Source organism: Aythya ferina, assembly GCF_964211825.1.
Source record: "Aythya ferina genome assembly, chromosome: 1".
In the NCBI taxonomy this organism is placed as follows: Eukaryota; Metazoa; Chordata; class Aves; order Anseriformes; family Anatidae; genus Aythya; species Aythya ferina.
The window spans coordinates 34221069-34233290 of NC_140296.1; positions in this window are offsets into that span (position 1 = coordinate 34221069).

A 12222-nucleotide genomic window follows, 5' to 3' on the forward strand; every position below is an offset into this window, starting at 1 on the left:
AGGTGATCCTTTCCAATCCAAAACATTATATGACTCTATGACTCTAAATCATATGCTATTGAAGAGCATAAGGTTATCTAGCCCCTTCAAAATATTAAATGTTTCTTTGTGCCTTATGAATCTGGTTCATTTAAAACATAAACATGTTGTCATGAATAGGACAATTTATACTCAGAAATTTATTCGCAAATAAACTCAAGAATGTTAATTTTTAGTTTAAATGAGTGCCTGCCAGGTGGGGTGGATCTCAACTTCTACCACAGAGCATACTTCTAGAATTTTTTACCGCTTTTTACAGTAATTGCTGCTAATTGCCTTTTGTTTGTTCTCATGGTTGTCCAGTGATCAAGATCCTGTACATTCTTCCTGTCTTAGTAATATCGTATAAGCACAGGGAATTTCAGTGGAAAATAAAGTACCCTGAGATTAGTATAATCACTGATTAAAGAGCAGTAAGATCAGCACTAAAGGAACAGCATGTTTATGTTGTGTTTACCTGAATCGTGAAAATGGGAACATATGCATAAGTTTGTGTTTACAAAACACAGTGAAACACAGTGAGAGAGTGAGAGAAATCCTTAAAGGCTGTCAGGAATTACGGCCTATCCTTAGTCTACTTAAATAAGATTTAGAAATGAAGCAACTGTTGTGATAAGAAACAGAATTAAAAATAAAAAATAAAAAAATGTTGCATTGTTTGGTTTGCTTGTTTGTAAACAATGTAAACAAAGCTTAGCCAAACAAACCTGTTTCACAGTAATTCTGTAAAAATAAATTATCTAGTAATTGCTGTTAATTACAAGTATATGTCAGTGTGGTAACAATATTAGTAGCTAGGGGAAGCAGATTTAAAATTTTGTTCCTTTTTTTTTTTTTTTTTTTTTTGCTTCCCAACTCAAATCTTATTTTTGATATCTGAAAGAACAGAAATAATGACTAGTAAGAACTTTTATATATAAAATTCAGACCTGTTACTGAAATTAATATAATATTCTCATGTTCTTGAATAACTATTGCTAGTTTTTGTTATCCATATAGCTATATATTTTGGTCAAAACTATTGAAATGAATAAGAAAATGTTTTTATAATTCCTAAAAAAAAATACCTTTCATATTTACAAATTCAAATACTTGAGCATAACTTTTCAATTTTATCTACCTTAAACATTTTGTCATACTCAGTCTTCAGAAAGATTCCTCAAGCTTTCAAATATTTCTGTGTAAAATAGAAAGAATTCCATAACACTGTGATTAGCAAATACAATACCTACAGATTTTTCTTTCAATTATTTCACATTTTAATCAGTGTTAGGAAAAAAAAAAAAAAAAAAAAAACTGATAAACCAAGTGATTTTAAATAAATGCGTACATAAACAGATTTTTCTGAGCCTAGGAAGATTACTAAAACCTATTTGGAGAAAATAGAAGAAAGAAATAAAGTTATACTGGAAAATTAATAACTACTTTTGTAGATGTTTAAATCGCTCATGATTTGATACAAACTGGTAAAATGTATTTGCATTTTATCTTTAAAAATATTTCTTTTTATTTTTTTCCTAATTTGTGGGTGTTCTGTGAGGAAATATAAAGCATAAAGCCAAAGAATAGAGTCTACACCAAACTGCTGCATTAAGCTAAATAAAATAAATAAAATAAAATAACAAAAGATAAATTGCATCTGAGCAAAGTACAGGGTTGTGGCATTTGAATATATTTATGTAGTGTTAAAAATTCTGGGTCAATTTAGCTTTATAAGATTTATTTATGGGGTTAATAAAAGGCAAGTAAACAGCGCTGGGTGCGCGGGGATTCTGGGCTCCTCCAACACGCACACACATTACATCAGGTGGCTGTTTTTTATGCTTTAGGCTAATTTAGCCTAAATAATGATTTAGGCTAATACATATTAGCCTAATCACAAAGAAACTACTTCTAGAAAAGGCAGGGTTATTATAATTAGTTCCCGGAATCCAAACCATCCCACTGGCACATGCGTATCAGTCTCCGGTGGTCCCTCTGGGGGTCTCTCATGCTGAAGGCTCATAGTCTTACTCCCAGGCTTTGTCCTTGTCCTTTGTCCATCTTGGCCAGATATCAGAGACTTGCGCAGTGTCCCATGCAAGCTTTGTCTTTTAGTCGTCCTTTCTCCTTAATCTCTTGGCCGGATATCAGAGACTTGCATAGTGTATCATGCAATAGTAACAATAGTTAGCAGTTATTCTGAAACTCCTTTGTTCTCTTATCCCCGGATATCAGAAACTCAAGGTTTACCCTTCAAGCCCTTATTGACATGAATTGCTGGAACATTCCTTAAAGTAGCATCCTACAGTCATCAACAGGATACATAGAGAGCCTATGGTTAACCAGAGGAGACAGAATAGAAGAAAATATGAGTTTTAGATCTACTAACTGAAAAAGAATGGTTGCAAATATTCATCAAATATATTAATTGATTAGATATTCTGTAGCTGCAAAGATGTCAGCAAACATACAACATAACTAAACAAAGAAAAAAAAAAAGATTATCTGGGTGTATTTTAATTTAGAACATTTTCTCTGAGAATATATAATCTTTGACTTTCTCTTAAATGCTGCTCCACAGTTTTCATCTATTTGGAAAACAGTTGTAGCCTGCTTTGTGGCTCATCAGCTCTCCACCTTTTCTGGAATCAACCATATGACTGTCGCTAAGCTGAAATTGCTACCATTAGAAAGGCTTTATAAAAGATCCATTTTAGGTAATATGCAATATGAAATAAAACTGTAGGTTGTAATGTATTATCACTCAAAGGATGTTCAAGCATGTGCTAGCAAAGAAAGGGAACAGAATATTTCTGTAGCCTCATGATGGTCTTAGTTGTCCCAGAACTCAGGAGAAAAAAAAATAAAAAATAAAAAATAAAAACATATTTATAACCCTTCTGGGTGTAGCCTAATTTTATGATTTAATCATACAATGTAATTGTATCAATTTAATAAAAAATTAATTATATTAATATAATAAAAAAAATATAATTCTCATTCTTCAGCATATTTGTATGTGCAACTGAGTCACAACAGTAAATGTAGACTGTGTCTAAAGAACAGTCTAGCATACTTAACAGAAGTGAAGATGTGGCACCCTAGCTTCTGACTACAACTAAATTCAGCTGTTGTCTTCATTACTCATAACAAGTCATTCTTCCTAGACCATCTTTTTCTAAAAGATCTGGCTAAATAGACCACTGTTAAATGTGTGGGATTTTTTTTTCTGTTTTTATGTTTTCTTTGTTTGTTTCCATTGGTGATGTTTGTTGTTGTTTATTTTGTTTTGTTTTGTTTTTAATTAAACGCACTGAAAACAATCAGTTGAAGGAGAAAACATACTGATTTTATTGTCAGAACAGAAAAGATAAAACTCCCAGAAGCTATGGGAAGGAGGTGCAATTCAGCCTTAGTATTAAGGGTATTTGGACACCAGTACTGTTTTTTTTCTACCAAATAGTTAAACTTGTTTCACTGGTATTTTTTGAGAGTACATAGTGAAGAGAGACATGGGCATACTGGAGAGAATCTAGCAAGTGGTCACCAAGATGGTGAAGAGACAGTCCCTGTCCTATGAAAAAAGGCTGAGAGAGCTGGGACTGTTCAGCCTGGAGAAGAGAAGGCTCTATGGGGATTGCATCATTGTATGTAAATACCTGAAGGAAGGTTGCAAGGAGGATGGAGCCAGGCTCTTTTCAGTGGGACCAGTGCAAGGACAAGAAGCAATGGGCAAAAGCTGGAACAACACAAGGTTCCATATGGACATCAGGAAGCACTTCTTATCTGTGTGTTATGGCACATTGGCATAGGTTGCCCAGAGAGGTTGTGGAGTTTCCCTCCTCGGAGGTATTCAAAAGCCATTTGGTCAAGTCATTATAAAAGTGTCCCTGCTTGAGCACAGGGTTCAGACCAGATGACTTCCAGATGTCCCTTCCAACCTCAACAATTCTATGACTCTGTGATTTTTCTCTGTTCCAAAGGTTGAAACACTGTGCCACTGCTGTTGTATGAAAGGGAAGCTTAGAAGAGAGTGACAGAAGAGTACAGGTGGAGAGTAACGAATGAGGATCCAGGGAACCAAACTTGCTGGGAAAGTGATTATTGGAACCTTCTGCAAGAGACAGATATCCACATTCCCTGGCACTTTAGTACATTTTATTTATATTTTGTTCTTGTAAAGAAGTCTTTTTCTTTCTGATATGACGCTGTTTTGGATGTAGAGCTGTTTTCATTGCCTACAAGTGGTGTAACACCAGATAAAGGAAGGGAGACCAGGAAAATATACCTCAAATTCCATGTCTGGGCTACCATGTTGGAAAGAAAGATAGATAGGAGAGGGGATAAAGTTCCTTAAAAGACGTCTAGGGAACTGTATGTACATATATATCTTGCTTGGGAAGGTTCATCTGAGCTCTAAGTGACTATTATGCCCTGTGGACTAAGGTGTTGGAGTCACCACAAGATACTAACATATTTTCCCCTTGTTTATAATCAGCTATCTAAAATTAAGTTATTCAATTATGTCAGGAATAAATCTTCCATGATTTTTTTCAGTTCTTTTTGTTAAAAGTAAAGCAGTGTGTTCCTCTGAATTCAGAATAAGTTTGTATTTTCTGGCAGACAGAGAAAAACAACCCCTCCAAAATACTAAATGTAGTTATAGTATTATCACAGAATCACAGGTTCATTTAGGTCAGAAGGGACTCTTCAGGTAGTCCAGACCCCTAGCTGGACCACCTAGCACAGGTTGTCCAGGTCCACTTCCAGTCAGTTTTTTAGTATTTCCACAGATGAAGACAACACAATCTCTTTAGACCACCTGTTTTTTGTGGTTTAGCCCAGCAGGCAGCTAAGTGTCACACAGCTGCTTACTTACTCTCCCCAGGTGGATTGAGGGAGAGAATCAGAAAAAAAAAAAAAAGATAAAACTCCTGGGTTGAGATAAAGTCAGTTTAGTAGGTAAAGCAAAAGCTACTTGTGCTAGCAAATCACAGCAAGGAATTCATTCACTACTTCCCATCAACAGGCAGATGTTTATCGACTTCCAGGAAATCAGGGCTCATTACACATAAGAGATTCTTGGGAAGACAAACACCATCGCTCTGAGGGCCCTCCCCTTCCTCCTTTTTTACCCCAGCTTTTATTACTGAGCACGCTGTCATATGGCATGGAATATCCCTTTGGTCAATCTGGGTAGGCTGTCTGTGTTCCCTCCCAGCTTCTTGTTTATACCCTGCCTGCTCACTTGGCAGGGCAGCACAAGAAGTAGAAAAGTCCTTGGCTCTGTACAAACACTTCTCTGCAACAGCTAAAGACATTGGTGTGTTATCACCAATGTTTTACATCAAAAATCCAAAACACAGCATCAGATAAGCCTCTATGAATAACTACAATAAGGGATATCACTCAATAATTATAGTCACAAGCAAGACAGACTCAGCATAGGAAGGTTAATATATTGCGTTGACTATCACTAGCAGACTAGAACAATGAGAAACTAAAAAAAAAAAACAACAACAACAACAACAACAACAAAAAAAACCTAACCCCCATCCACCCTCTTTCATCTTCCATCTCCTCCCCCCAGCAGCACAGGTGTCCTGGTTTCAGCTAGGATAGAGTTAATTTTCATCCTAGTAGCTGGTAGGGTGCTCTGTTTTGGATTAGGATGAAAAGAGTGTTGATAACACACTGATGTTTTAATTATTGCAGAGCAGTGCTTATACCAAGCCAAGGACTTTTCAGCTTTTTGCTCTGTCCTGCCAGCGGGCAGGCTAGGGGCGCAGCAGGAGCTGGGAGGGGACAGACCCAGGACAGCTGACCCAAACTGGCCAAAGGGGTACTCCATACCATCTGACATCATGCTAAACAATGTATAGGGGTGGCTAGCCGGGGTGGGGGGCCGGCTGCTCAGGGTTAGGTTGGACATCGGTCAGCAGGTGGTGAGCAATTGCATTGTGCATCACTTTTTTTCATACATTATTATTATTATTTATTTATTTATTTCTCTCTTAATAAATTGTCTTTATCTCAACCCACAGACTTCATTTTCCTGTTTCTCTTCCCCATCCCAGAGAGGGAGTGGGGAGGATGAGCAAACGGCTATCTGGTGCTTAGCTGCTGGCCGGGTTAAACTACAAAAGCAGGGGAACAGGGAATGGGGGCTGATGTGATTCCCTAATGCTCGTCTCTGCCACTCCTTCATGGTCATTCTTTGTCCCTGCTCCACGTGGGGTCCCTCTCACGGGATGCTGTCCTTCCTGAAGTGATCCTGAGTGGGCTTCCCACAGGAAACAGCTCTTCAAGAACTGCTCCCACATGGCTCCGTACCACAGGGTCTATCCCCCAGGAGCAAACTGCTCCAGCGTGGGTCCCCCATGGGCGGCAGCTTCCCCCCAGACTCCTGCTCCTGCATGGGCTCCTCTCCACAGGCTGCAGCTCCGGCCCTGGGGCCTGCTCCTGTGGGGGCTCTCCATGGGCCACAGCCTTCTCCAGGCCACGTCCACCTGCTCCACCAGGGGCCTCCCCACAGGCCGCAGGGTAACTTCTGCTGCGTGCCGGGAGCACCTCTGGCCCTCCTTCCGCAGGGACCTTAAGGTCTGCAAGGCTGGTTCTCACTCCTTGCTCTCCCAGCTGCTGTTATGCAGCAGGTTTGTTTGTTGGTTTGTTTGTTTTCTCTTACTTAGTTCTGCTCTCAATCAGGCACAACCAGCTTTGTTCATCGGCCTTGCAGTAGGCAATTGTAGGTGCCTTTTCAAGCTGGCTTTAACTGACTTTTTTCTGATGTGGGGCTTTTCTCACAAAGGCTACCCCTACAGCTCCTCTGCTACCAAAAACTTGCCAAAAACTTGCCAAAAACTAAACCCAGCAAATGGTTAGCTCTGAAGTGCTCAGGTAGCTGGACTAGATAATCTTTGAAGGTGTTTTCTCACTGATTTGCCTTTTCTTGCCTTGCCTTGCCTTACCTTGTTCTTCCTTTCCATAAAGCTGCAAATGAATAAAGCCATGGTTAAATGAGATCGATGAGGTTTTACCACTATTTCAAGGGAATCCAAGTTCCTTTAATTTCATGATATTGTCAGAACCTTCTTTATTTTGCTTTCTTCTCCATTCCTCTGTCGACAATGGTCCTTACTGACACATACTTTTTATGAGAAACAATTTTCCAAGCAGCGGGTTTTGTCATCTTCATACTACAGCAATAATTTCTCTCTTTTTGTCACACCATTTATTCTTTACTCCTTTTTGTTATTGTTTGTTGTTGTTTTTAATGCTTCAAGTTTTCCATTGCTGTTGCTTAATGATAGGTTTGACTGTATACAAGTCAAATATTACTTAGATTCAGCTGTTGCCTTCACTCTCTTGTCCAAGTGGATTCCAGTTGGATTACTTGGAGACCTACAAGTAGATAAATTGCCATTCTATCATTGTTACTTCCATGAATAGAAATAAAACAGAAAATGAAGTACAAGTTTTTCTCTTTGGTAAAAAAATAAATAAATAAATAAAAATTAAAACTAGAAGTGCAATGGCATGTATTGCTTGAGTATGCTCTCTTGCTATACTCTGTGAGAGGGTACAGAACATCTGGTGCCTCCTGGACATCACATGTAGAGTAAAGAACATCAAGAAATCAATTTCTGTAGACAAAGACTCTATGAGAAAAACAAACAAATAAACATGTATGTTTTGAGTATTTCCTGTACTCTACTCAGGCTAAAATTTTTTGTCAATTACTTGAAGTCTCAACAGCTACACTTCTAAAACTGTAATTTTTTAGGCATGTTCCAGTGACAGTATAAGTGTTACTCAGTAGATATATGGTTAGCTTATTTGTATGTGGATCTGATTTGTTATAAAATTATTGGCAGGGATAATTGCAATCCTGTCTATAAGTGGAGAATAGTTTTAGCCATCATAAAAGGTTTCCAAGTTCTAGCTACTTTAGCTGTGATTTTAGAGTTCTCAGCTGTTATTTTTCTTAGTTCATATGTATGTCTTAAATTCATTTCCTAAACTTGCTATTCTGCAATTCTACACTGAACTTAGAGCTTTTCTATACTCTCTATTATTATTATTATTATTATTATTATTATTATTATTATTATTATTATTATTATTATTATTATTTTATTTATTTATTTTTGATGCAGAAGTTACCAGTTTGTGAGGGTGATTGTGAATCCTTCTTTCTTACTGAGCAGTAATTCAGTAATCCTTTCTTCTCATTCCATTATGATCTTATGTTTACATATGGAGCCAGAAGCATGCAGGAACTAGTAATAAAACCTTATCTCTATAGAAAATAGTACCTTTATTTTTTGTGACATACAAAAGGAACACATAGTGCCTGTAGCTTCATTTTAAATAAATTGTTTTAGTAGAGTATATATAGTTCTTGCTGTTTGGTTCACTTTTGCTTTATTCACATTACAGTAAACTGTTTTTCATCAGTATGCTTAGCTCACACACAGTGTAAATCAACTGATGTCAGGAATGTGGGTTGTATCCATGCATTTGATAATGTGAGTATTTTTCATCAGAATGGTATAATATTATGAGCTGGCAAGGCAGGAACAGCAATTATTATCTTAAACAAGACTAGGGAAAATTTTAAAACCCAAAGATAAAATTCTGAATCTTATCTCAAATGTTATTTACATGTTAAAATAAAGATGTAAAAGCCTGATTTCCCCCCTCAATATGTCTTCATTGGAATGCCTTCAACAGTAAATGCCTTAATAAAAATCTTATAACTTATGACAAATTGAAAAATTAATCAGATTCAACAATTTTATTCTCTCTAAATTTATCCAGAAAGGGAGATAGAAACATTTGGGACATTCATGAAGAGAGAAATGAGACCATCTGCTACGGGAGACATGCCATTGTGTAGATCAATGGGAGTATAGCTTTAAGGGACATTCAAAAGAATTTCTACATTGAACTGAGTAATGACTCACAAAGAAAAAACTCATGGGGTTTAAATAAGGGGGAATGTGTGCAAAGTTAGACCTAGGAGAGAAAATGAGAGTTTTGTTTGTCCCCTGATGGTGCACTAACTTAGAGATTCATTATACTGGTTTCTAGTTCAGTTTTTCTTTCCTTCACATGTTCCCTTAAGACATTTTCCATGTTTCAGTGGATGTTTTTTGCTTGTATCAAACCAAAATTAAAAAGTAGTATCTCTGAAAGCCATTATTTAAACACTGCAAACTCTACACCCAAAAAATGGTGCTGGTTTCCAGTTTCCACCTAGTTGAGTAGAATGGTATAAATAGACTTTAAATAGCTAGCTAAAGGCAGATTTTTATCTTTATGTTTTCTTTGTTACCTGGTGTTACCAAGAGAAAAGGGGCTAATGCATGAAGAGCAGTAACCTTTTCAGTATTTTTCTGACCAGTACGTCAAAATTCCTAACATCCATCCAAGTAGCATCACAACAAATGAAATGAACTGCAGCACATCAACAAGCATTGCAAAAATAAAGAAATGCATTTAATATTTCAGTGTTTTATTATGAGACAGGAATTTCATGGCATGAAAAATGCCTTCTAAAGAGTCATCGGGTCAGTTCAGGACCCCGATTTCTGTATTTTAGTGACAGAATCCACCAGAAAGAAGTGGCACTGGTTTTTGTTGCCATGGAAACCTGTGTTGCCAAACAACAGGCTGGGTATGTTCTAGCAGTTTAAACTTTCAGGCTGCTAAGAGACTGACTGCAATGATAGCAGAAACAATACCTTTTGCTGGATGTTTTTTTCTGATTTAAAAATAATAACAATAATAATAATAATATTTTGCATATTTTTGAACCACCGTGATCACTCTTTCCCATTTGCTTTGCTTGTTATGCTTGTTGGTAGCATTAGCTATAATTAATCTGAACTCTAAATTCTGCTCTAAGTCTCTTACTTCAGCTGCTTAATATTTTCCAAAATCCCCTCCTGATAGTTTTTTGTTTTCCTCACATGGTCATTTGTAAAATAGTGAATTTTGGTGAGATGGATGAAGAAAACAAGGGACTAATATTTGTTTAATTTTGTTGGTTTAACCTGTTTGTACTTCCTCTGCTTGCGGGTGCTAAAATAATTGTAACAATAATAAGATAACTGGGTGGGATTAGATACCTCTAGCTACAGAGTAAAATTACGGATAAATACAGCTGTTCTTGTAATTGGCATTCAGATAAAGGCTACCTCTGGTGGGGCTGGAGCTTTAGACAAGCCTGTCTGGAGCAGATGGTGCAGAGTTCTCTCTGATCTAAGACATGCTATTATCTACAGACACCCAGGTGGGAGTCCTCTGATCAAACGTAGATGCCTGAATTTAAACTAGTTGCCCTAACTTCTCTATATTGCCAATAAAAAGAAACAGACACTGTTAGTAAGAAATTTATTTCAGACTAATGTAGACTAATAAACTAGAAAAGATGAACTGTGCCCTATATGCTCCTGTTTCTCTCCATTGGCTATAAAAGAAGCTTAGTGCCTAGATCAGGCACTCTGTCACTTGGACTCATTGTTTAAAATTGGGTGAGCTGAATCTACTTTTTGAATGGGTTATGTAGACTCCAATTTCTATTGCCTTGTTCATTAACTGAGTCTCATTTGGAGACTCTTCTGGCCACACACACTGTGTTTTCAGTTAAATGTAGACTCTAGTCACTTTCAGCCAATGGTTTAGTTAATTATAAATCATTCAACTTGCTTTAAATTAGCAGGCACCTGGGAAGGCCCTTCTATGCTATTTTTTCCAAATATTTGAACTTTTGTTGTTGTTTGCCTTTTTTTTTTTTTTTTTTTTTTTTTTTTCCCTAAATGCCTCATAGTCATATGCTTAAGCATATGTGTGTTTGAGCTTCCTGGTAAGGATGGAACTCAAGATGTAAATGCAGAAGTTAATGTCTTCAATGCATGTGTCTGCATGTGAGCTGGGTCTCTAAGCTCTAATTGTAAGTCACTGACTCAGTGCTGTTGCCAATCTGTAAGCATCCACTGCCATTTCACACTCCACAGGGTAACAGAAACCTTCACACAGCATTGATAGATACAGCACTGTAGCAATGGAAGACCTGTACGATGTTGATCCAGCAAAGGATACCTAAGGAAACCTAAGGATAAATAAAATGAATTCAGACATAATGATGTTGGACACTAAAGGATTTCCACCAACAACAACAACTGGAAAGAAGTTCAGCTGATCAGTAGTAGATGCATCCTTTCAAGTGAACAATATCTCACAATACCTATGAACAATATCTATATGAAAATATGTCACTTTGCTTCCACAATGTCATACAACAGTTCTCTGACAACTGGCAAAAGGTATAAGGCAATATAATTCGGGACAAGCTATAAGGAAAATTATAGTGTTCAAGGGTTAAACATTTCATTAGTTTTTGTTGTGAACAATTTTATCCAAATGTGTTTGGTGACAGTGTTTAGAAAGGAGGTGAAGGAACCCTTCACAGTAAATTACAAAAGCAGAGTGTTAATGGCTTAGCTGGGGGTCTATTTTTCAGAACAGCAGCACAATCAACTGATGCTGAAATCTGTAAGTGTGCAAGCACTGTGTATGCTAGGAACTGACCCTAAAGAACTGTCCTGTCCTCTATTTCTACTGTTTTGTTTATGGAAGACTTGATTTATATTTGGTTGAAAGTCACAAATAAGTGAGTCATACTTGGCGTACATTTATTAAAACTACTTCTGTTATTTTCTTTAATTCATTAACTGTGTGAATTTTATTTTGCATGGATGTACTACAGTTCCAGTAATACACTTTAACTGTGCATTACTGCAAAAATTGTTTTTGTAGGAACCTGGTGAAGAACAAGCTGGGATAGTTTGCTGTTCTCAATGTGCCCTCAGGTGAATTCCATTTTCTTATTTTTCTTTCTGTGTTCGGCAATACCTGGGTCATTTCTTTTTCTTCCAGCAACCTTTGCACCTCAGCTGATGTAAATTGGCAGAGATCTGTTGATTTCTTTGACATTGTATTAATTTACATAAGCTTAGAGTAGCTCCAGAGTTGCAGGAAGTGACTTTATAGAACCAGATACCTTCAGTGCATTCAGGACATCAGACTTTTATGTCAAAGACATGGATGCATCTTTCTCCTCTGGGAGAAAGACTCACCAAATATTTACAATGTAGCACACATATATTTCAAAAATATGCTGTCAAAAATAGTGTG